This window comes from Urocitellus parryii, chromosome 11, assembly GCF_045843805.1.
Source record: "Urocitellus parryii isolate mUroPar1 chromosome 11, mUroPar1.hap1, whole genome shotgun sequence".
Taxonomy (NCBI): domain Eukaryota; kingdom Metazoa; phylum Chordata; class Mammalia; order Rodentia; family Sciuridae; genus Urocitellus; species Urocitellus parryii.
In genome coordinates, this window is record NC_135541.1 from 113497538 (window position 1) to 113524995 (window position 27458).

At 39.0% G+C, this 27458-nt stretch overlaps 2 pseudogenes; one reads left to right on the top strand and one right to left on the bottom strand.

The window, feature by feature from the left end:
• Positions 1 to 10925: 10925 nt before the first annotated feature.
• LOC144249385 (ankyrin repeat domain-containing protein 33B pseudogene) lies at positions 10926 to 11771 on the bottom strand (annotated as a pseudogene).
• A 7073-nt stretch (positions 11772 to 18844) lies between these two features.
• On the top strand, positions 18845 to 20413 carry LOC144249386 (dual specificity protein phosphatase 4 pseudogene; annotated as a pseudogene).
• The last annotated feature ends 7045 nt before the right edge of the window (positions 20414 to 27458 follow it).

Sequence of the window (27458 nt, forward strand, 5' to 3'; positions counted from 1 at the left end):
CAGATGTGATTAATTGTGTGCTGAAAATAACAAAATATCTCATTAAAATGGAATAATTTGCCTAAATTCAGAAATTTACAAGGATTGTTTCAAAGTGTGAATAAAGAAGGAGTTAACAGGAGAGAGAAATTAGAAGGTTCTAAGTATGGATTTAATAGAAGAAAAATGTGTTTCTGGATAAGAGAGTCTACTAAGTAAATAAGAGGGTTTAAGCAAGTGATAAAGAAGGTCTGTGTATACAACTATGGTTAAACAACAACTGTTATTTTGCAATATTGTAATATGTTATTTCTTTAAAAGCTAAACTTGATTAATATAAAAACATCAATAATAATTGTGGTACTATTACTCTTCTTTGTATATTAAATGCGTCCATATTTTCCAGGTACATGTCTTTAAGATAGAAGCTTTAAAAAAATTATATCAAGCTGGTGTTCTCCAAAAGGTTGCATGGTTATTATAAGCTTATAAAAATAACATATTGGAGATTTATTTATATCATTTAATGTTCTAATCAATAAGATTAATATAAAGTTCTATACACTGGGTACAATTTAAATGTAATATACTGTATTACCTAGTATTCATGTGACATCAAGCAACAACATATAAACTTTATAAAATGATATTTAAAAACAAAGATCAATTTGATAGTAGAACACTTTACCTAAGATTTATAAATCTTAGCCTTACCTGAGATAAGGCTATGCTTCCCATCTTATTACATGTCAGAATGACTCCAAAGTAGGCCAGACTTCAGCTAAAGCCCAATACTCTTAATTTAGGGTGAAAATGACTTTGCTGGATGTTTATGATCAAGACTTAAAGTTAAATTAAAATGGCCAAGAAAACCAATATTTGGTTCTGGCCCTCTGAGTCAGTCTGAATCCAGGGAACAGGGAACTTCTCTAAAGAGCTTTGCAACTCTGGGCCACATAACCTCCTGGTCAGGGAGATTATTGAGACCACTGGAGAATGAAAAGCTAATCAGTGCACTTGTTGTGAACAGGAGGGTCGTTGGAGACAGGAGACATCCCTGATACTTCCAAGGGAACCCACATGATCAAGCAAGACCTGGACCCATCCTAGCACAAATGGCACTAGCAAAACTAAGAAGCTGCTCTCAAGTTCCCCCATGAGGGACCCCTATGGGAACTCAGCTGACACTTAACAATAGACAGAAACAAAGTCAATTTTGACCAACATGATCTTAAACACCTACCAAAAACCAGTTAAGCCAAAACACATCATTCCTGGGAGTAATAAAAGACAAGAACAGCTAGAAAAGAGGAGACAGCAAATAAGCCAACAGGCTCCATGGGGAATGTTCAGTCAAGTATGGCCTTGGCTCCTCCCCCTCACAGGACTCCTATTAGTCCTCTCTAGGTTTCTCCTAATAGGACCATGTCTATTAAATTGCCTACAGAAGTTCATGCAAGATCAGATACACAAATTCACCACAAGCTGGTCAATCAACTACTTCTTTAAGACTACCAGCCCTGATGCCCAAGATGGAGACCTATGATTCATGACCAACTCCTCTGGCTCCAGAGACTCTGTGCCCATCTAAAACCCTCTCTAACCCCTTTTTTCAGTTTTTGCAACCCCTCTTTAACTTCCTAGGAATGAGAACTACTCTCCAGCAGGTCCACTCTGCTTATTCTGTCTGTTCTACAGTATCCCCACAAGGAAGCATCAAACCTAAACTCCCCACACCTCAGATGAGGAGCCACTAGCCAGGCAAAGACTGGTAGATCAACTTCACTCATGTGCCTAGGCACAAAAACCTTTGCTACCTACTTACATTGGTTGATACTTTTTCAGGTTGGATAGAAGCCTTCCCTACATCCAGGGAAATTGCTGACACTGTCACCTCCATCCTCATCCAGCAGGTCATTCCCAGGTTTCAACTTCCCACTTCCATCCAGTAAGACAACAGTCTGGCCTTCACTTCTCAGGTTGTTCAACTAATCTCCAAAGGTCTCAACATCACTTGGAGGCTCCACATCCCCTATCAACCCCAATCCTTGGGTAAGGTTGAGAGGCCTAACGGCATTCTCAAGGATCATCTCACTAAACATGCTATTGAACTCAGGCTCTTCTGGCCCAATCTCCTGCCATTGGCCCTCACCTGAATTCAGGTAGCCCCAAGAGCTCCCTCAGGCCTGAGCCCCTTTGAGCTACTCTCTGGGTGCCATTTCTTAATCAACCAAAGCTTTCCAATCACTCCTCCTCCCCTTGTGTCCTACCTGCCTAATCTCACACTTCTATGCAAACTCCTAAGGGAACATGTAGACCGGTGCCTTCCTGTTCCATTCATTGCCTCAATCCTCACACAACCACCAACTGAATTGGACCCTCTTCAACTGGGTGACTCAGTCTTACTTCAGGAACTGCATTCTCAATCGTTGGAAGCTCAATGGATGGGACCCCATACAGTCATAGTTATTACCCCAATGGTGGCCAAGCTTTTGGGCCACTCCCCTGGTACCATGTCTCCCACCTTAAAAAGGCACTTGTTCCAAATGTCCAGTCCTGGACTTCCACCATGCCCACTAAACTCAAAATTTCTCACCAACCCTCTTCTTCATCATTATTCTCTCTCAAGTTTTTATCTCAAACCACAGATACCACTTCTACATCCAAGCGACATGACACCAGGATGACACCACCCACTCTCAGTTTATGGGTCAAGGCAATTGCCCTTCCACTGGATACAATCAGGCTGTCACCCTTAACATTACTGGATTCAACCAAGCCACCTCCAATACTTCCTAGAGTCCCTGCTACAGGAACAGTGGCTGATACCAAGAATCTCCTCCATACAGGACTGGTTTGATGCCATCGAGGACTTGTGGCTTCAAGGAACTTTTATGGACTTTACCCCTACTACAGTAGTTGTCTGTAGCCACTGAGTGTTATTTCTGGCTGCCCTGGTGTTCTCAGACCTGTTCCCCAAACATTCCTCCACTTCGCCTTCTAGGTCCAATGCCTCCCACCATTAAGCAGGAAGTAGACAGAGGACTTTACGCCGTCCCCCATGTCACTTAGAAAAACAAAAAGGGAGGAATGTTGGGTGCAGAGCAGGCTGAACTGTGTTGTCTGCAGGGCAGGCTGAACAGATGTTGGCTACAAGATAGTCCACGCACTCAAACCCCCCTCTATCTGGTTCTTTATCACCTGTTTGCATCAAGTCTGAACATTCAAACCCACTCAAGGCTGAACACTCAACCGCCCCCTTGTGCCAACAAGGCAGCTTGCAGACCCAGAGACCCCATTAGATTTGGGCTATAAAAACTCCCTCCTGCCAGGCCCCCCTCTCTTGCTCTCTCTCTCTCTCTCTTGCTCTCTTTGTCTTTCTTGTGCGCACTCTCTGTCTCTCTCTTGCTCTTGCTCTCTCCCTCTTCATTTCTCCTCTCCTCTTCTCTCTCTCTCTCTCTCTCTCTCTCTCTCTCTCTCTCTCTCTCTCTCTCCTTCTTTCCTTCTTTCTTTTCTCTTTGTTGCACTGCTGCAATAAAGATCTTTTGGTTGCTCTGAGTGTTGTGGTCACTTTTCTTTCATGTACCACAACATGTGTCACCTGGACTCCAGAGAATTCTTAGGCTTGTGATTCTTCTGACTAAGTGGGTCACAAGAGACACTCTCTTGGGAAGCCACGGTCAGGCAGGCAGTTTGGTCTCCCTTGAGGTCATCTGTGCGCACATAGTGTTCATGCATGTGTATGCATCTGGTTGCTTCTGCACACAATCACCCAGTGACACACTGTGCTCATTGAAGCACAAAAGGGGCTGTACTTTTCACAGTCTTATTGCAAGCTGTGTCCGAGTGAGGGAATTTAGTGGTGCAGCACTGGCATTCAACGTCCCTTGAAAATCAAGTCAAATCAGTGCAGAGAGTGATTTTGGTCTTTTTGTCCTCTCCCATTTCTTTATATTAAAAAAAAAATTGCAGAAGTATTTTTTAAGCCACTTGTTTAAAATCTTAATAAAGACAAGTGAACTCATGGGCACAGAAATGATTAGATGACTCAAGAGTTATTATACAGATGCATAAAACAAGTTCTAAATGCATGCAGAAGTGGCAAATTAGGCAATTCTCATTTTAGAAATAACTGTGTTTGTTGTAAGTTCTTTGTGGCTAATGGCATCCCACTGCAAAATTTCCTGGTGTCTCAATGACCATGACTTAGTTGTAATATAAGGATCTATCATGATTGATGTTTTCTGTTTTATAAGAATATTGCATGACCAATGTTCCACCCTTTATTTCCTTAGAACACTGAGGCCCTCCAGAGGGTTGCCTGACTCAAAGCAAGACTCATGTGTACCTAGTTGGCAGGAAACCAAGAACTGGGCACAGGTTCAGAATCCAAACAAGTACCCTCTTTGGAGGACTAGGACCCTAAGCCAACCAGTGCAGGATGTGTGATGTTGGAATCTTTTACCTCCCTTGGGACCGTGGCCATTATTGGGTGTTGGCTGAGGTGGCCTCATGGGTTCTTCCAGAGCATTTCCTGGCTGGATTGGGGTTTGCCGGCTTTTAGCCTGTGCGTGGGCTTTTGACCTTAGTCCCGCCTAGGGTTTAACCTGAAATCTGCCTAGGCCCTTAGTGATAGTGACGTAACTGCTCTTTATTGGTTCTTGGTACAGTCTCTTCTTACTCACTCTTTCTATTACTATATATCCTTGTCCCTGACACAGTAAAGTTGAGATTGCTGCACCTCTATGGTTGACTCAACTCCCGACTCGGTGTGATTCTTGGCCAGGCTGGGTGGTGGGACGGGTTGTGACACTCACCCTCTCACTCAGATAAGGGAAGCACCAGCTGGTCTCCTGCATTCCCCAAACCTTTGTCGGAGGGCGGTTCTGACACTGTGAGACCATCTGCAATACTGTAAATGAAAAGCACTTCATCATGTAACAACCAACTGGGCTGGATTTTACAGCAGTGCCCAATCACTCTGAGCCATGTGGGAAATAACTGTAGTGTTAACACAGGAGCCAGTATGACCCTGCAGGTGCACTTGGGGAAAGGCCCAGGAGACTTGCATGAGGGTGTAACTCAAGCAAACTTAGGTGAAGGCAAATTATACAAAAAGGTCTTTCATCTATAAGGGGGAGCATGCAGGGGCTACCTTCTCCTTGCTTTGGGCTCACTCCCCGGACTCTATGAGGCATTTCTTCATGGAACTTGGAAGTCTTTATACTTCCCAAATGTCTGGAACAGCAGGTTTTTCATCATTTCTTGCCTGAGATCTGGCACCCTCCTGGGCCTCTGTCTCACCAACAGCAGCCTCTACCCCAGAGACCTGTTATCTGCTGACAGCTGGGAAGGAATAGGCAAAGGCATCACAAATCCTATTTTGTCACAAGCTCTCCTGAACCACGGAATGAGCCTGTTGTCTCAGGAGTGCCCATAGTGGAGGTGGTAATGGCATTGCAATTCTTCACAATCTGAGGTATCCTAGTGCTGCCAGGAGTCTGCTTGAGTAACCTGAGAAGCTACACCATGATTTCCATGATGTCAGTGATATTTCATGTGCATTTCTCTATAGGAAGCAGAGGCAGGAGCTGCTCCATGCTCTCCCTGCTCTTCTTGTTGGATTGGTGTTGGACTGACTGTGGGACACTTTAAGCACATAGCAAGTAGAAAAACTACATCAGTGTCACAGTGTAGCCTCCAGCATTAGAACTGGAGTAACCAGCTATGGAGGTGAAAGCGATGAAGGGCCCATCTGTGTTGTCAAAGAGCAACCTCTGCTCACACAGAAGCAAGATTCAGGAATCTCGCTTTAAAATCAGCAGCATTAACCATGTTTTAGAACTATTTCTTCTGTCCAATTTGATCATAATTTACTCATGCTCTGAAAAGTATTAAAATGTACTTCAACTTTTCTCTAATTGTTTTTATATATAAATCCCTGAGAAGATACTTATCTACTTGAAATTTGCTTTTAGAGTTAATAAACTTTCTGCATGGAAGCAGAAACCCCAAGCCTGTGCCATCTGTGCTGTCACATGTCAGGAGAGTTGTAGACCAGGCCACCCTTTCTAAAAGCAGGGTAGGGTGAGGTGCTGAGATGCAGAATCCCAGCACAGGAGCATGAGGTGCATGATGCTCACTCATACTTGGGGGCTCAGAGGTCTTGACCTAATAGGGTATCAGGGCCACCATAATGCTTCTTAGGAACCCTATTTTTCTGCTTTTTTTTAGACCTCAGGACAGCTGGTGCCAAAAATGAGCAAGGAGTTTAACCAAATTGTGTGAAGAAAATGGACCAAGAAAGAAAAGGAACAGAGGAAGAAAAGAGAAAGTGAAGAGGATTTTAGGAACTTGGAAGGTGGAGGGAAGACTGTGGTAGGTCACCACTCATCAGCACCTGTCCCCTGGAAAGATGATGAATGGAGGGCAGAAAGTCTAGGACTAGATGCAGCTGTTCAAAGAAATAAAAACACAGCAAATAATGTCAGTTGGACTGCCAGGGAGACCAGGGGCTATTTTTCTCCATCTCAGGGATCATAAAATCACATCTCTGTGAATCCCATACCCAGAAAGAGGTCAACTTAACAATGTTGCCTAAGAACTGACTGGCCCACCTGAGCCCCAATACTCCTCAGGTTGACCTAGGGACACTACCAATCTGTCAAGCATGGGCAGGAGGATTCCGCTTGAGGATATCTGCCCTTGTGCTCCCACAGATCCCTAACTTGAGAGAGGTATGAGTCCAAAGATCAACTGCTGAAAAACATCCAAACTTTGCTTCTTGACATCGTGCACTGCCCACCCCCCCAAGCCTAGGCAGAGTGTCCACCTGCTGTACTGCAGCCCTCTCAGAAGAGACTAAAGAATAAGGGGAATCTCCTCCTCCTTAGTGAGAAGAAAAGGGAAGAGACATTGTCCTTGAAGTGTAACAACTTTACTACCAAATATGCTTCCACACAGCCAGACTGAGAAGTGCTGGGCACCTGATCCAGAAGCCACTTGGACCCCACCTGTGGATATCAAAGAGAAGGACTTCCCAGGTAGCCTGGAAGTGATTTGATTCTGGAGAGAGGAACTGGAGAGAGTTTGCACCAGGCTCTGCACCAACTCTTCCTGCACTTGGCTCTTTTGGGATTCACAGTCACATTCTTCTGTCCCTAACCTACATCACAGCTAAGAACTGTCAGAGCTCTCCCAAGCATGTATCATTCTCCTCACTTCATGATACTCATCAGATAATGATTGCCTCCACCTAACAGGAAGCTCAACTTCAAGTCTGCCAAAAAAAACTGTTGTGCTGACTCAGTTTGCTGATTTAGTGGATTTTCTAAACGCATGTATCTTCTGAGCTATTCTGTGGACACCAGCAGTATTATTGGCTATGCCTCAGGCCGGTCAGGCATATTCTATGCATCTGTACAAAACTAGAACAAACATGAAAAAGAAGTCCCAGGTCACACACCTCACAATAACTCAGAAACTGAAGAAATCACCTGCCATACCATTGACAGTCCTCCCATCACTGGAGACTCTGACAATGGGTTGTGGTGAGGTAGAGGGCTGGATGGGATCAGGAATGTGCATTTCTGGTCAGGTAGCAGCAAAGAGCCATGGCTTGTCAGGGTGGGGCTCCATTCCATTCCTAGTGCCCATATACCATGGTGCTTAACAGGCAGAATTATTAGACAATCTGCTGGCAGCCAGATGCCAAATTAGCCAGAGAAGAATCTGCCTAACACTAGCTGTTCCAATGACAATTAGGCATTCTTACAAAGTTGGAGCTTCTTGTAGGAACTCAGGATGGGTGTGTATGAAGAACAATCTCTAAATCAGTGAGAATAGAATCTGCAGTTCTCAACGCAGGCTGCAGTGTAGTCTCGTGGGAACTCAATCACTGATGTTCAGTTCCCCCAGAGCAACACAACAAGAGTCTCTGCATTAGGAGTAAGGGTGGGAAATGTTGCAAAGCTGCCAGGTGATCCCCAGGGCATCCAGTATTGAGAATTACAAAACAGAGGCCATTTGGCACTGCCTGGCTGGGCCCTCAGCTGATGAGGGAGGGGCTTGAGGTAAGACTGGTGAAGCTATGTGCTGAGGGCCATTGCCAAGTAGGAATGACACATCGAAATTTCCTTGCCAGCGTACGCCATGTTAAATGGACTTGCCTTAGAAATTCTGCTGTGACATTGCATGTGTCTTTGAGAAAGGTGACCCTGCTCAAGGACCAGGGTGGATCCAGGTTTAAGGTGTATCCTGCAGGTTTTAGGAAGTATCCCGGTTTAAGATAATTTGGGGTTAAGGTGTTCCTGGTTCAAGACAATCTGGGTTTAGGGAAGTTCCAGGTTTAAGGTTATTGCTGCTGGGAATAGGGCGTTCCTGCTGCCTGAGTTCCCGTGGAATTCAGAAAGTATTTGGGACGTGAATTGTGCGGGCAGAACTGGGATTTCCCAAGAACGTGTGTAGAGGCCGGTGTGAGTTCGGGAATAAAGAATTGCTGTTTGAATCTACAAGGTGTGAGTGGCTCGTGATCTTGTGCCCAGCCAAGACTGCGGCAGCTATGGATTCCATAGACATGGTATGAAGATGCCACAATGCCACGGACACATTACAACTCCAAAGATAATGGAGGTCATTTGCAGCCCTATTCTCCAAGGTGATGTGACCAACCTCAACTTCTAAGCCATAGGGGTGTTCCAAATCCAACAAACATTGGTAGTTCTAAAGGTGGGTCCAGGATTCTGAGGCATTCATCCTGGTGCCTTTCTGGGATTTAGGAGAAATGTGCTAAATCTGATTTTGCAGCATGGTATTTTTATCTCAGTAGTCTCTCCAGCCTGGGTGCAGCCTTATGATCTGTTAAGTTGGGAATGGATAGTGTGAAATCTTTGATAAGCTCCACACCCAGAAGTGCCAATAGGAAGCAGCAAGGAGAACCAAGTGCCAGCCCCTGCCTGCATCATGAGACAGACAGGTACATGTCAGCATGAATCCAGGGTTATTGTAAAGAGTTTTCAAACTGTGTACAATAGTTTCAATTCATGTCATCAATATTTAAATTAACATTTAAATAAAGTGCATATGTGACAGATACTTTAAAATCCACTAAAAATTTCTCAGTGCTTTGGAGATAAAAGCATAGACAGAAAACTCCACTGAGAGCTCAGGACCCAAGCAAATCACATCTGTGTCCTGCCAAAGACCTCACATCCTGGAAATTTTATAAAGCTGGCATGAGGATGAACTAAACATCAGGGACAATTACCCAAGGAAAAATAAAGGTAAATTCCACTTGAGCCTGGAAGAGACGGCTGCCCTGAAAGTGCCAAATACTCTTAGAAATTTGCTCAAACAACTAACTTTATACTCAACTGTAATCACCTGTTTCTAAAAATCATCCTCCTGCCACTTCAGCAACTTCATCACTCTGGTTTTCTCATCCTTTTTGCATAGTTCTTACCTTTTAAGAATATACAGATTTGACTTATCTAAGGGCATATGACTTAATTTTCTATTTCTACTAATCACTTTTTAAACTTACCCCTCTTATTAAAATTCAAATTTTTTCTTATAACTAGTTAAAGATTTACTAAGTGGTGCATCCAAAGTCTCTGTTTAAAATGAATCTAGCAAGAAATGCAAGTTTATTTATGCATTATTTCATAAATTTTGACAATGATTTTTATTATTACTGTATGGCCAAGAGAGATTTAAAATAAGATACACTGAAATCTGAATTGTTTCACTTGATCATTTTGCTGAAAAAATCAAAGCTTCCATCAAATAAAAACAAATATACACCTCAATTAATCAAATTAATAGGAAAAGATAGTGCAAATTTGCACCCACAATTAGATGGAAAAGGTAAAAGCCAAAACCAATGGTAAAAAGACAAAGAACCCATGAGTTCTGTGTGTATCCATACAGCCACCACAAATATTTTAATCCAAGGATCTTGGGGCACATGTATTTAAACTTCTTTAAATACAAAGGGCCACATCACCTGTAAAATAGTGCAGACTGGTGAATAATGAATAAAAATACAAAATAATGCAAAAATACTGCCTTTTGATAAATTGGTTTTTAAAAATTTCTTAATTGAGGTTCTATAAATGGTGACATTTAGGTAAATTGTCCTTTAGGTGTATTGATTGCTAGGAGAATGGGTGTTAGACAAATCAGTTTGTATTGTTCCCAGTTAGAAACAGCTTCATCACCTCCTAGATGCTGGGAAGAAGTCTGTTAGGAGAGGCTGTGCAGCACTGGCTGAGTGCACTGTAGGAGCCCTGTGCATCCTTCTGTGCACCCATCTTGGGGCCCCCTCCCCTGTGTTTCTCCCCATCACTGCATGTCTCAACTTCTTGCATGACCCCACCCACCTCCTAGCTGGGGCTCTGCACCAAGTCCACAGCTGCTAGCCTGACACAGGTCCTCTGCTCAATAGACCCCTTCATGTCCTTTTCCTCCAGCATGGTGCCCATCCCTTTCCTTCTGTGCTTCTGCCTGGTGCTTCCTCTGTGCCCCTTCTGCCTTCCTCTTTTCTTTCTTGGACTCTTGTCCTGCCACTTGGGGATCTGCAGGTGGGTGCTGTCTTGGTGTTGCCCTTCTGGTCCCCCTGGAAGGTGGGTGCTTGCACCTTGCTGATGTGGATGCTGAGGACCACCACACCTGGCCACTCACTTCTCTGATGCAGGAGCTTGTGGGGCAGGAGGCTGGCCTTCCACCTGGCAGAAGCTGACCCCTGGGCCCCTGGAAGGTAAAGAGATGGGGTGCTGACTCTTGGAACCTCCTCTCTGGAGGCTCTCATGGGCTCAGAAGTCTGCTATTGTTGTTCAGTGCCTTCCTCCTCATCCCTCTCTTGGGCAAGGGTGTCCTGGTTTTCCCCTAGCTGCTAAGATTTCCTTACTACCTGCTGCCTTTTTCCCCACAGGAAAGGTCCCCAGGGCTCACAGTTTGGCAATGATGGCCACAGTTGGACTGTAAAAGCTTATGCTCATCCTGATCATATGGTCTAGGATGCTCCCATCCTCCAGGCCCCAGTTGGAGTGCTAGGTCAGCATGGACCACACAAACTCAGTGAGTCTCTGCAAGCATTTTTGGAGGTTGTAGGCTTCAGAACGTCCTCAGAGGCCAGCAGCAGCTCTAGCCTGTACTTTTCCCCAAACTGTTAGGGAGAGGGTTGCGCGCAGCCTCCACCCAGCCTATGTAAGCGGCTCACTTCTGGAGGGATATTTCATGACGGGTCTCCCTTCCATGTACATCTGCCCCTGCATCAGGACTCTGGCACACTCCATCTAGCCCTACATGGTGACTTCATCATGGCAGTGAAGCTGAGCATGTCCCTTCTTTCAAGATCAAGACCAGAGAAATAGTTCAACAGGTAGTTGGTGATGGTGGGGTGTCCTGCAGGCACAGCTGTGATTAGGGCCATGTTCTCCTCATTGCCTTGCCAGTTGATTTCTTATGGGCGCACTCTGCTAAGGTCACCACAGTGTCCACAAAGCAGACAACAAAAAGGCCCATCAAGCACTGCAGTTGGTCCCCTGCACCTGCTCATCTCGAGGACCCCACTGCACCAGTGCTTGAAGGAGCCCTCAATCCTTGGCACAGCCAGTGCACAGGAAGGTGGCCTCCTCCAGGACGTCCTCCAGGGTGCTGTCCATACTCACCATACTGCATTTCTCATCACTTTCAGAAAGATAGAAGGAATCATCAGAAGTGATTCTGTGGGTTTCTGCCAGAGTATTCTTTTCTTCACATTTTAATTTGTCTGAAATTGGGATGTATCTCATTACCACCAACCAGTTGATAGTCACAGAATTATCCCAGATTGTGCACATGTGAATTACAGCTTATAGTGATATCCCCTTGACTGATCTGCATGTCATTAATATCAAAAATGCCAGGTTTGACTGGCATTGTAAAATGGCTTCAAAAATATTACCCTATTACTCAAGTTTATTATATATGCAGAAAAGCATGGAAACAGAGCAGCAGGGTAGAAATTTGATATTAGTGAAACAAATACTCAGTGTTAGCAGAACTGATCACCATTTCATATTTGAGACATAACTTAGGAAGATAAGCACAAATAGATGAAGTTGAATTATATTTTGTCAGTGAGGCCTTGCAAAAGGTTGTCTATCTCATGCCAATCAATGAAGTTGAAGACAAAGAAAATTACTGTCTCATATGTGAGACAGTGCAAGAAGGTTCAGAGGAGAAATGACTGAATGCTTGTCTTGATCTAATCAGTGAATTAGTTGAGTGGTAAATTCAAGGCAGGTGGGGTGTGGCTGGAGGAAGTTGTTCATTGGAGCCATGTGTATGAGGTATACATTTTGAATATGGAGAAAAGAGTTTCTCTGCTCTCTGATCATCATGTAAGTTGCCTCCCTATGCCACACTCTTTATCCATTGATATTAAATTTATGTCTAATTAAATTTATGTCTAATTACACATGAATATTCATATTATTACATATGCTTTATATTAATGTAGTTTTATGTACAGAACTAAATTTAGGAATAGTGTAGGGTTAGACATAGGGCTAGGGAATGAAAATATATATATATCAAAAGCATGAATATTCATAAGAATGTACACGTGAAAATGTGTATGAAAATATATATGTTTTGAAATAGGCAAGGGTTTAATTTGAATCATAACACACATTTTTAATTTGCAAATGCAAAGATAAATTATATAAAACATTGATATATAAATGCAAATATACCATTGAAAATTGAATATATAAGTCAAAATATACATAAACATATTACTACATACACATTCATGTAAAATTAAGTATAGAGATATTTTGAGAGTTAATATTAAATTATAGCCTGGGTTAAAGTTAGAGAATGAATATGTAAATCAAAAACAAAAATATAATTACACATGAAAATATATGTAAATGTACATTTTTCAAATGGAGAATGATTTAATAGGAGATATAAATACACTTTTTTAAAAATTGTAAACACAGGGCTGGAGATGTGGCTCAGCGGTAGCGCGCTCGCCTGGCATGTGTGCAGCCCGGGTTCGATCCTCAGCACCACATACCGACAAAGATGTTGTGTCCGCCGAGAACTAAAAAATAAATATTAAAAAATTCTCTCTCTCTCTCTCTCTCTCTCTCTCTCTCTCTCTCTCTCTCCCCTCTCTCACTCTCTCTTAAAAAAAAATTGTAAACACAGATGAATGTATATTAATATGTACTAATACTTATGAAATGGACGTGTCTAATTAACAAAAATATTCATATTATTATATATGATGCCATATTAATATTTTTAGGTATATTGTTAAATTTAGGATTACTATTGTTTTTAGGTTTAGGGTTAGGAATTAATATATATATTGAAAATCATGAATATTCATAAGAATGTACATGATTATATTTGTATGGCAACATATATCCCTGTATATGGGTTTGGTTTTTTGGGGGGGGTTTCCAGGGATTGAACTCAGGGGCACCCTTGACCACTGAGCCACATCCCTAGCACTATGTCAATTTTTATTTAGAGAGTCTTACTGAGTTGCTTATTGCCTTGCTTTGCTGAGGCTGGTTTTGAACTCCAGATCATCCTGAAACTCCAGAGTCACTGGGATTACAGGTTTGTGTCACTATACCCCTGGTATATGTTTTGAAATAGGGAAGTGAGTCTTATAAATGCACATTTTAAAATTGCAATTGTAGAGATAAATTTTATATATGTATATACAATAATATATATGTAAATATACCATTTGTAATTGAATATCTAAGTTGAAATACACATACACATTCATATTACTGCACATATATTTATGTAAATAAGTTTAGGTATAAGGGTGTTGTGAGAGTTAGTATTAAATTATGGCTTAGGTTAGTGTTGATGTTTGGGAATGAATAAGTTTTTCAGAAAACATGAATATTAATGAGCTTATACTTGTGAAAAATCTATGAAAAAATATATAAACACATATGCTTTAAAACAGTGAAAGGTTTAATGTGAGTTCTATGAATATACATTTCTTATTTTGCAAATGCAGAAACAGAAAATATATATTAATACAAAAATATGCAAATACGCCATTGATAATTGAATATATGTATCAAAATACACAAAAACATTTATGTAAATACATAAGCTTTTATGTAAAATTAGATTTAATTAAAGGGGTATGCATAGGATTAGTATTAAATTATGGCAAGAGTTGGCAATATGGCTATGGAATGAATACGTATATCAAAAAACATGAATATTTCTAAGAATGCACATATATAAGATATATTTTTTTGAAATAGAAAAGAGTTTAATGTGAGATGTATACATACACATTTTTAAATTTGTGAATGCACAAATAAATATGCATATATAATATATATGCAAATATATTTTTGATAATTGAATGTATATGTCTCATTACACATGTATATTCACAATTTTATGTATGCTTCTATATTAATGTAGATTCAGGTATAAGGTTATATTTAGGTTTAGTGTTAAATTTTGTGTAGGGTAATGGTTAGGGTTAGTAAAAGAAATGCATATGAAAAACCAAGAATACTCATTAGAATAACTGATGAATATAAGTATGAAATATAAATAAATATATATGTTTTGAACTAGGGAAGGTTTTAATTTTTATTTATTATTTTTAAAAAATTTAGTTGTTGATAGACCTTTATTTTATTTATTTATATGCAGTGATGAAAATCAAACCCAGTGACTCATACATGCCAGTAAATTGCACTACCACTGAGCCCCAGCCCCAGCCCTGACCTAAGAGGGGTTTTAAAATGACACATATGAACACAGATTTTTAAAAATAGGACTGCACAGATTTACTATATATGAATATATACTTATACATATTCTAATATAACATTGATACTTGTATACATAATTATTTACAAATGAATATTAAAATTATTATATATGCATTTATTTAAAGGTAGGTTTAAGTATACAAGTAAATATAGGATTATTATCATTTTAAAATTTTGGTTTACACTTACATTTATCTGTAGGGAATAAATATACTTGTTGGAAACATAAATACACCTAAGAATGTGCATGGTAACATTTGCATAAAAATTAACATAAATATATGTTTTGAAATAGGGAAGGGTTAATATGAGATATAAATACAAATTTTAAATATATAAATGCAAAGATAAATTTTATATATGTACCTATAATAACACTTCTGCAAATATAAGTGATAAATGTGTATGTAAATATAAATACATAAGAGTATTCATACAAGTATATATGCTTTTATCTGAATGTAGGGTAGTTATAGGGGTAAAACAATGGTTAGTACTACATTTTGTATATATTAGGGTTAGGGAATGAATAAGTATATTGAAAAATATGAATATTTTAAGAATGCACATGTGCAATTTTGATATTTTAAAATTCTGAAGAGTTCAATGTGAGATTTAGGAAGACACATTTTTAATTTGTGAAAGCAGATATATGTATATATATGTATATAAAAATGTATATATGAAAATATACCAATGATATTTGAATGCAAGTCAAATTACACATAAAAATTAGGCAATGAATAGGTATATTGAAAAACATGTTTAATTATAAGAATATACATGTAAAAATGTGCATTAAAATACATAGAAATATATATGTTTTGAGATAGGAAAAGGTGTGAGATATATAAATACACATTTATTAATTTCCAATTGTACAGATAAATTATATGTGAACATATATAAATACTTGTGTATACAATTATCAATTGGATATTTGAATATGTATGCAAGAATATTCATATTACTATATATGCTTTTGTATTAATGTTCAATTAGAAACGGGGTAAATTTAGGATTAGTATTAAATATTGCGTAGGGTAAAGGTGAAAGTTAGGGTATGAATATATATATATAAAACCATGAATATTCAAATAATATGCATGTGAAAATACATATAAAACATATGAAAAAATGAACACAAACCTAGTAAAAAAGAATATTATATGGAGAAATGTTGACAATAACTAAAGGAAATCCACTGCCATATATACAGTTGGAAACATATATGTTTAATATATAATAATAGAAAATAAAAAAAGTACAAGGGAAAAAAAAGTTTGTCAGGTATTTTGAAGCAGTGAAGGCAAGATAACAAATGCAATCATAAAGCAAGACTCAAAATTTCCCCAAGGATTTATTGAGAATAGATGATTTGAACATAGAATTCAATTATGAGTCAACAATAAAAAATAAGTGAAAGGTCACCAGAAGTTTCAAATAAAGCAAAGACTTTTTATAAAAAGTATATATGGGGTAAAGAAAAACATTACAAGGAAAATTGGAAATGCTTTTGAGATGACAGATAACAAAGATTCAACAAATCAAAGCAATAGGAGGCTGATGAAGCAGTTCATAATTCCACCTGCTTACATTAGAGAAAAGACACAGGGACAAAATCAATGTTGACTCTGATCATGCAACTTGGGAAGCACTAATAATAATTTATTTCTAATAATAATTAAGAATTTGTTTAGAGTAGATATGTACATGGAGTCCAGAGCCAGTGGATGTAGCATATACCAACATGGGATCATAAAGAGTGCAGCACCATAGCAGGCAGATGTGCAAGTGGCCAGGAGCTGAATGGTGTCTTGCAGATGTGCACAGGTCAGCTGAAGATCTTGACTTTGTTGTCACTGAGAGGCAGGATGGTGAGGAAGAGAAAGGAAGGGAAAGGACTATTGTTTGTGCTGCTGCATCCTGGGCACATTGACCACAACCATAGAACTTTTTTTTTTTTTTTCTCTGATGTGTGGTTTGGTCTTTGGAGCATTTTTCTTCTAGGTCCACTCCCACTCTCTGTGTCACAGGCCACATTTCATAAGGTGTTCCTGGAAACTCTGGTACAATTCAGATTTTTCTTTAGTGAATTATCTGGCAAGATCATGGAGGAAAGCAATTACTTAGGCATAGACCTGAAATGAATCCTTTGTGCTTGGAAGCACCATTTTCTCTCTCTTGCATATATTATAGTTTTTAATTTTAGGCAGATTACTGGAAGTATATTAATATAGTCTTGCATAATTAAACTCCTGTTAGGAGACTCTTTTCAAAGAGTCTCTTTTGATTGAAATGGGGACTCCACTGTTCAGGTCTCCTTGAATTCTAGAAGTGCAAGAGAGTTAGGGGTGGGACAGAGTCCTTGCCTGGTGACAGCTCCTGTGAAGAGCATCTGGGGAGCCATGTTGAAGCCTGACCTGGACTAAAGCCATTTTAAGGAGCCATTCCAGAAGGAGCAATGGTTTTGGAGAAAGAAGAATGTACTTCTTTGGGAAAGGCTTGGGGAGCAGGGAAGAAAAAAGTTACTTCATTTGCAGTGTTGTTTAACAGTGTTGTCATTGAGTGCCAGATTAGAGGTCCTTTCAAACTTGGCTAGAAAGGAGGGCATTTTTAAAGCCCTTGAAGAGGCTACGTGGCAATAAACATCTCTGTTCACTCATGAATGACTTCAAGCCTCAATGTCACCATCAGGACAGAATGCGCTTTCTCACCCAGAATAACAGGCCCAGGTTCACTACATGTGCTTCCATGAACCATAACCTGCGTTGGCATGGTTCATCCTGTCTGCCTGTCTCAAAGCCCCATGATTGAGTGAGGCTTACTGTTTTCAGAAAAGCCACATGTGCCCTTGCATGGGTGCCCTGCTTCCCTGGGAGCTGCGTGGCTGAACAGTGGGTTGAAAGAAAAGCATAAAGGGGCTGGGGTTTCTGGGCAGTGGACCCATGTACAGACAGCACTCTTGGACATTCCCACTTTTTCCTTGATTCCTGGAAATCTTAAATGCATCTTCCCTTCTTTTCAATTGTTTATCTCAGGTATTTTGTCACTGTGTTGGCAAGTGACCTAATACAAGCAAAAAGGGAGTCTCAAAATTTTCTTAAGGATGTTGTTCAGAGTAGATGATTTGACAACAGAACTAAATGATGAGTCAACAAAGTAAACCTTGTGAAAAATCACCAAAAGTTTTGAAATGAACCAAAGCATTTTAGTAAAATATACATTTGGGGGATAAAACTTACAAGGAAATTTGGAAATAATTTTGAGCAGAAGATAACTGACATTCAACCAATCAACAGGAACAGGATGCGTCTTAAGAAGTTCTTAAAGTACTGCTTCTACTTCAACTTGCTTACATTAGCAAAAGATATATGGATGGATAAAATAAATGTTGACTCTGATCATCCACCTTGAGTAGTTACAAAAACAAAATAAAAACAAACAAACAAACAAACAAAAAAGCAAGAGGGAAGAAATTAGAATAAAGTGGATGGAAAAAGATAATAAGGGCCTACCCTTATTATCTTTTTCCAGGTAAAATAAAGACAGGAGAAAATGATGACACCATAAAGAAAAATAAGAAAACAGAAAAGAATTTCTCAAAAAGTTCACTAAACTTTATGAGGACAAGACCAAGTAAGATAGAAAAGCACAATGAGCAATACCAAATACAAAAGTTATCTGAATTGATCCTATGATGTTACAATAACTTAGTACTATGTATACTCTTGTAATGATGTATGATATGAAAAACAATTATCTCAATGACAACATAAATGACAAGCATCTTGCCAAACCAATTATCAAACTTCCTCCAAGAAAAAGTGGATGCAGTGCCCAGAACTCTGGCGAGTGCTAGGGGAAGAGCAGCAATGAGCAGGCTGCAACCCAAGGTGCAGGAGCAGCAAAACACGTTTGAGGCAATGACAGGAAGGAGCCAGCGCTAGTCTCCCTTCAACACACACACTTCTGCTGCCACACCCTAGTGAGTGCAAGCTCATGCAAGGCACCTGAGGCTGCTAGGACTGCTATGTAACCTGAACATGCAGAAGGAAGGTGACCCAATACAGGTTTGGCCGCCCAAGCCTCAGGGGACCAAGTTGGTGGTCACTTCTGAAGACTCCTTCTCTTAACCCTTGTTCGCCCATTCCTGTTGCCTGGCTGGCCTGGATGACTATCTATCGCCCCAGTTCCTACACTCCATAGTGACGATTGATTAATTGGGAGAGATGGATGGCAATGTGCTCAAAAGGCTGATGAAGCTAAGCGAGAACCACCAAGGCAGAGGTTGGGAGCTGGTGGTTGCGAAGGGTTGAGGGGTGGGGTGGATGGTGCAGTGAGTGGCGGCAGCTGGGCTGACAGCAGGGGCAGCCCCCAACCCTGGGGCTGGGCAGCACCAGCAAACGCGTGCTGCTCGATTTTTTGCACACCTTTCCTATTGGAGGTTTGGTCCACCTCCTTTGATAAAACACCCAGGACAATAGGCGGAACAAAGACTCCCTGAGTCTGGAGTCCAATCTGCACGCCCAAGAGGAAGTGCGCCCTCTTGTGCTCTAGCCTCTACTTGGCTGTCATCCTCTACTTTGAATGGAGCTCATATGCCAAGGGCTCAGGGAGAACTGCACCATGACCCTAGTAGTGCAGGCACTCCATCCTAAGCCCCAGTGAGCAGACATCTGCTTGCTCAAACGTGACTGTGAGAAGTTTTCCTCTGCTTACCCAGAATTATGTTCCAAAACCAACGACCCGGCAGACATCCCACCAGTGCCACTGAGTCCTGTCACCTGGGCTGCAGCTCCAGTGGAACTGCTCTGCGCATCCAGGCAGAGGGGTCCCTTGGAGATTCTTTGGTTCTTCTACTTCTAGGGTGCCTACAATGCTGCCTGGATAGACATGCTGAATGCCTTAGGGATCACAGCCCTGTTGAATATCTCCTCCGAATGCCCAAACCACATGGAAGGATGGTACCAGTAGAAACACATCTGGTGGAAGACAACCACAAGTCCAACATGGGCTCCTGGTTCATGGAAGCCATGGAGTAAGACTGTGCAGTGAAGGACTGCCGCGGTCCAGGGATGGTGCACTGCTAAAAGGGCATCGTGTGCTCTGCTACCATCTGATTGGCTTAGCAGGAATGAGGAATGAGCATCTGAGGCTGGAGAAGGCCTTGAGCTGCATGGAACAGCTGTCCCAGGTGCTGGCCACATCCTGCCCCTCCAGGCCTGCCAGCCCTTCAGGTCCCTTAGGGGAGCTGCAAGCCCATCTCCACCCTTACCTTACAATTTGTCTTCAGCTTCCCTATCTTCCTGGGTGTGCACTCACCCTCAGCCGACTGCTGGACCTTCTCAGCCTCAGCACTACCTCCCCCAGCACTCGGAGCCACTCACCTAACCCCTAAAACCAAGGTTGCTGCCAGCAAGGGATGCAAGATCCTCTTGGGGACTGAACAATATATAAATTTGTTTCAAGAGTACATAATGAGTCTAATGTCTACTATGGCAGATGTCTTTTTCTCCATTTATCATGCCTTCTACTACTGCATAGACAAGTGCAGTTTCCCAGTCTCATCTGAAGTAAGAGTTCCAATTGGCATTGATTCTTCAATGAGATGAATTTATGTGAGACAAACCTACATGTGCATATGGGCAATTCAGGGTAGGAGTGGCATGTAGGTAATTTGTGTTCTTTTGAAGTCAGTGCATGTCCAGTGGAATTGCTCTGTGCATCCAGGAGGTAGGGTCCCTTGAAGTTGGGTTCCTGGCAGCAAGGTGTTAAGTGGCACAAGTTGTGGGGACAGTGTCCACTGGAATACTTCTGTGCTGTATTTGCACCTTCCTCCTGGCTCCATTTTTTTCTAGCTGTGCAGAATCCAAACAGAGGTCTCTGTCCTTCCTGGACATTTTATAAATTATGGAAATATCTTGAATATATCCCTTAATGTAATATAATTGCATTATATTATATAATTATATGTAATTAATTATATAATTACTGGATGGAACTCTACTCTCTGCATATAAGACCTGGCTGATGCCTTATTTGTAAAGATTGAGTTGATTGACCTAAAAACATGCCATTGCTATGTTAATGAGCTTTGATGAAAAATACCTGACAAGAACAACTTTTAGAGGAGAGATTTACTTTGTTTCACAATTTCAGAGTGTTTAGACTACCACTGGCTGGTTCCAAGGCAGAAATATTATGGGGGAAGGATGTGATGGAGGAAAGCTGCTCAGCACATGGGAGCTAAGAAGCAGAGAGAGAGAGAGAGAAGATGGGACCAGGACATATATAGCCCAAGGTCATGCTCCCTCTGACCTTCTTCCTCCCATCATGACTCACCTGCTTACAGTTACCAAACAATAGTTCATTCAAATTTTTAATTCATCAAATGGATCAATCCAGCTCTTGTAATCCAACTGTTTCACCTCTGAATATGGTTGCCTTGTTTAATACTTGAGTTCTTTAGGGGACATTTCTAGGTCCATACTATAACAATTGACTTGCACATGGTTAATATTCAGTACATTTTTCTATTATTATCACTACTGCTACATATACAGCAACTACCACAACATGTGAAGGAAGAAAGGATCCATTCATAATAGCAACAGCAAACCAAATAATTAGAAAAAAACATAAGAGAGATGTGCAAAATCCATTGGAAGGATGACTTAACATACTAAGTTATGCACAAAAAGAGACTTGAATTGATTTTTCTTAGAAAGACAATATAATTAAATTTTTTCTTCTGCCTAAAAGATTCATAAAAGACTATAATTTCAAAAGGAATATCAACATGATTTTTTTCAATTTTAGAACAAGACAAGCTGATTTTCAAAATTTGTTTAATATTTATTTTTTAGATATAGTTGGAAACAATATTGTTAAATTTATTTATTTATTTATATGTGGTGCTGAGGATCGAACCCAGGGCCTCACACATGCTAGGCAAGTGCTCTACTGCTGAGCCACAACCCCAGCCCCAAGAAAGCTGATTTTTAAAAATCAGATTGACAAAGATTCTAAGGAAAAGCAAATTTACTTACTAATGAAAATGTAGGGGAAAATCATATTTAAAAGAATTGTTATACAAAAGTGAATGAGAATGAAAAGCACACAATCAAAACCTTTGGTGGACTACCAATTTATAGGAGTACCCCCTAAAATAAGGTTTCATGAGAGACAATTGTGTTTCTTCCTCTTTTTAAACAGACTTTTAGTTGTTGATGGACACAATAACTTTATTTTATTTATTTATTTTTATGTGTTGCTGAGGATCAAACTAGGGCCTCACACATGTCAGGTGACCTCTCCACCACAGAGTCATGACCCAGCCCCAAAGGACAATTGTTTTTAGTCTAGTCAGTATAGAGTGATACTCTTGATAGTGACTGTCACAAATGGTTTATTTAGAATACTATTATATATATATAATAATTATCTATTATATATATATATATATATATATATATATATATATATATATAATTTCTAAGTAGATTACACTATTCTTTGCCTAAAGAAAAGAGCAGTCACTGATATTGTCAAGATGTTGAGTAGAGCAAAGGGAAGTATCCTAAAGATGCACTGTTTAGAATAGAATCTGATGGCACTGTTTAGAATAGAATCTGATGGCACTGTTTAGAATAGAATCTGATGTTACAGAATACATAGGGGTAGCTTTTATATTTTTACATCTCTTTGATTTGGTTTTACTTTCACCTTGGGTGTCTTTAAATTTCAGCATGGGACATCTTTTTTGGTTTTCTGATCTTTGTATATTGAAGATATTTTCCTATCCTTACCCTGAAAAATGGAAGATTGCAGACAACAGCCAGAGAAAGGAACCAATAAAAGAATGAAGGGCACATGCTCTTTCTTGGACAGGTCCTCTCATCTCTCCTGCAGGTCCACTGTGGACACTTCCTAAAATGCCTGCTCCCCAGAGAAAGGAGGACCCAGTCAATAGAACAGTGGCAGTTTTTTTCTTATTGCAAATGCCTTGGCAGTTGCCCTTCTCAGGCCAACTGTTAATTTAGAGCTCTGACTTCAACTCACACCCAACACATATCAAGTCTACTACAATAAGCACCAGTCCCCACCTGCCCAAATCTGGAAATCCACAGGCTGTCAAGGACTCATAATACTCTGCCCCAGCACAGAACATTTTACTGCTTTCCAGTAATATGACCAGGCATGTCAGGACTGACATAGACATTGACACACTACATACTTTCATCTAAAGTATTTTCAGTTTTACTCTTAAAAATGCAATTGGCATGATTTGAATGAACTTTCAGGTAGTGGAACATGGGGAGGTTCCTGGAGAGTGGCATTCCTAGAGAGGGCATGGAAGCTCTGCACCTCTTCTCCCTTACCTGTTCTCTCTTTCATCTGGCTTCATGTCAATCTATTCTTTAATATCTTTTGTTGATAGACCAATAAATTTGCAAACACAGTGTTTCCCTGAGTTCTGTGAGCTGCTCTAGCAAATTAACCAAAATTGAGGAGGGGATTAGGAACCCCAATTTATAGCCTACCATCTATACATATAATAGATAGATTTATAAAATAAAATGTTTATATGATAAAATATAAATACACACACACACACACACACACACACACACACACACACCACATACATTAGCACAGGTCACAGCCTATGCTTGCTGTTGGAATCCAAAGTGGAGCACAGCTTCATAAGAATCACCCTCAAACTGTGGGATCTAACCCTATTCTCTAAGAAGTGTCAGCATAGAATTGAATTACAGGGCTCCCAGAGGGGATCCACTAGAGAACTGACTGACTGTTAGAGGATCAAATATCCTCACACATTTTGGTGAACAAAAGTCATTCTGCATTAAGTATAAGAAAAGAGAAAATGTACTTTTTTTCTATAATTTAGGGATGTTGGTCTGTAAAAATAGAGCTTCTGGCTCTGCCAACTCAGATCTTAGGGACCAGCCATGAAAATAGTAACATAAATAAACATCAACAGTGAAATGTGCCAGTTTGTGATTTCTCATTTTGACACATGGTGAAAAGAACAGTTGGAGCCTTGGCCAGTTCATATTTCCCTCTTACATGGGTTTGAAATGCTTTCTGGGGTAGTAAAAATTGCCTTGGGTAACACAGTTTTTCTACACAATAATTTGTTACCATTTTCTCCAACATCTTGCAATTTTGTTGGCATTATGTGAAACTTATTTAAGAGATTAGTAATAACATACTTTACCTCATGCTTCTATTTTATGCACCTCTTTTAAAAATTTGCTATCAAGTCCACAGAAATATTATTAGTAACTTTATAATAAGATCTTACTTTGTATTTTTCATTATGTACTACTATTGTGAATTCCTCTGTAATTTTGTGAATAATCTGTACTTTCTCTTTTTACTCTGGTTATGGAACACTTTAAAATGATAAATTTCCATTGGGGTATGCCTGTATGTGTATGTGTGTGTGTGTGTGTGTACACATATGTATGTGTGATTTAAACTTTTCTTTAATGTTTTATATGTCTTTGTATCTGAAGACAAGCCAGGACATTTTTCTTATGTTTATGTTATTTTTTCTTATCTGTGCTCGCCCAATATGTCTTTTTTTTTTTGTTCTAGAAGTCAGATTGGGACTCATTTACCTTAGCCTCCCTTTTATACTTCTTTATCTTCTTGTTATAGATGCTGTTACCCCTTGTGCTCTATTTAGAGACAGACTTCAGCTTGGTCTCTCAGTGTGCTAGTTCATTGTTTTTGCATTAGAAATAAAAGCTACTCTAACCTTGGAGAAGAAAACTAAGATGAAAAAAATTTCTGGCCTTGAATTTTTATATTGGCAATGATTTCTTATATTTGAGATAAAGAGGACAAATTATTAATGTAAAAAAAGAGTTAAATTAAACATTATTTGAATCTTAAATTTCTGTTGTTTGAAATTTTCCATCAAGAAAAAGAAAATGATAAGATAAGCCACATATAATATTTACAATATTAATAATAATAAAATAAATTTTATTATTATTAGATTAACAGTATTCAGGTATCTGACAAGATTTATGGTCATTGGAAATCTTCAAATTTGGCAATAGTAAGACAAGCAACTTAAAGAAGGATCAAATATTTCAACAGATACTACACAAAGAAAGGAATGTAAACATCAATGAATACCTGAAAATTTGCTCAAGAGCATGAGTCATCAGGAAAACAAAAATGAAGACCAACTCACATCCATCATAATGTCTAAAATTCAAATGACAATGCCAAGTGTTGGCAGGGATTTAGAACAACTGCAGCTCCATCCTCTGTTGTTGAGAGGGATACATGTTATGATCACTTTGAAAAACAGTTTGGTGGCTGCTTATGAAGATGAGCATACACTAATCATGTGACCTGTCAATGCTGTCACCAGACATAAATGCATAAAACTAGAAAAGTACATGTTCCCATGAACTTCAGAACTGCTATGCTCAGAGTAGTTCCCAAATGGAAGCAATCAAAATGTCCATGAACAAGTGCCTGGATAAAACAAGTTATCATAATCCTTGAAATGGAATAAAACTCCACAATAAAAACATAAACTACTGATACCAGTAATAACATAAAAGAATCTTAGAAATATTATGGTGCGCAAAAGGAGTCAGATAGTAAAGAATGTATGACAAACTATTCCATTTACATTTAGCTGCACAGGCACTTTCCTTCGTCTAAGGTGTTCTTGCTAGGTATTTTGGTCACAGTGACACAAAGCTGAATAAAACATTCTAATCCTTGAACTTGAAAAATATGATTATATTGGCATATAAACAAATAAGCTAATGATATATCAAATCAGCCGAGGAAATGATAACTTTTAAAAAAATCTGTTCTGGAAGGAAATCATGCTGGAGCACTGACACATCAGACAAAAAAAATCTAAATGAATGTAAGCCCCAAATAAATAATAATAATAATAAAAATAATAATAACTTAAACACTAATTTCAAGATAATTTTTAAAAGTATTTGTATAACATTGGCCTTGGGGAGAAGTTTTTCAACTAATATTGGAAACTTAGCAGATGTAAAGAGAAGAATAACTTATTTGGTAACATTAAAGTCTTCCAATTCTTCTCTGTGCAGGTCTCTTCCTTTGTCACCATGTTTGGGTGTTTGTTCATTAACTTTTAATCCTATGACCCTGTCAATATCACAAAATAATAAAAACAATTTGAAGAGGATTTTTTAGGATTTTTTTTCAAATGAAAGTAGTTTCTTATTTTCATTTCCACACTTATTCCTCTCAGCTTGTCTTTATTTTTCCTTATTTTGTGGACTAACATGTCCAGCATTGGAGTAAGTGAACATGGAGAGATATCCTCGCCTTGTTCGTAAAGTTAGGTGGGAAACATTCAGCATTTCACTACTAAATGTATCAGTTGTTTGTTCTTCATAGACACATTGTGTCAGGTGAGAAAAATTTCCTCCTATTCCTAGTTTTCAAAAAAAAAATTAGGAATGAGTTTCGATTGTCAAATACTTTTTTAAAATTTATTGAAATTATTGTATATCTATTTTTCATTCCTTGTTCTGTTAATGAAGTAAATTACATTCATTAATTTTCAAATATTGAGCAAATTTTACATTCCCAAACTAAACTTGTTTGGGTTGTATTGTTCCTGTTACATATGATTGGCTTGCTTTTGTAGAGGACTTTTTTTTTGCACAAATGTTTATGAGAAATAGTTGTGCAATATTTTTGTTGTTGTTATCAGATCTTGTGGTATTAGATATGTTCCATTTGGTTTTGGTATCAGAGTTATGTCTACCTAAGAAATTAGTTGGGAGATTTTTTTCTCCTTTTATTTTCTAACTTGGGAAATTTTTTAAAAATATATTTGTTTTCTAGTTGTACACAATACCTTAATTTTGTTTATTTGTTCTTATGTAGTGCTGAGGATCGAACCCAGGACCTCTCACGTGCTAGGCAAGTGCTCTACTACTGAGCTACAACCCAGCCCTTAACTTGTGAATATTTGTATCACTTTTTCTTTAAATAAATGAAAGAATTCAATCTGTGAAATCTCTGAGAGTTAGAATTTTATTTGTGTCAAATTTTCAAATTATGGGATGGGGTTGTGGCTCAGCAGTAGAGTGCTTGCCTAGCATGTGTAAAGTGCTGGGGTTGATCCTCAGCACCACATAAAAATAAATAAATAACATAAAGCTATTGTGTCTAACTACAACTAAAAAACCAAAATATTGAAATTTTTTTTCAAATTATAAATGAAATTTTTTTCATAGAGGGATAATCTTGCTGTCTTGAGAAATCTATTTTTCAAGAGATTTGTCCACTTCACCTAATTTATTGTATTTCTGGATATAATGTTGTTCATTATAGTCCATGACTATCTTACTTTTAATGTTTTTAGAATCTATGGATACCACCTAAAGATAATTTTTATTGTCTGTCATTTTTCTCAAGTATTCTTGCTTGGTATTTATGAGTTTTATTAATCTTTTCAAAAACTTGATTTTTTTTCTGTAGTTTATCTGTTTTCCATTGGGTTGATATCTGTTCTTTATTATTTCTTTGTCCTATTTACTTTGGATTTTATTTGCTTGTCTTTCTCTAGATTCTTAAGACAGAAATTAAGATCATTGGTTTTAAACTGTC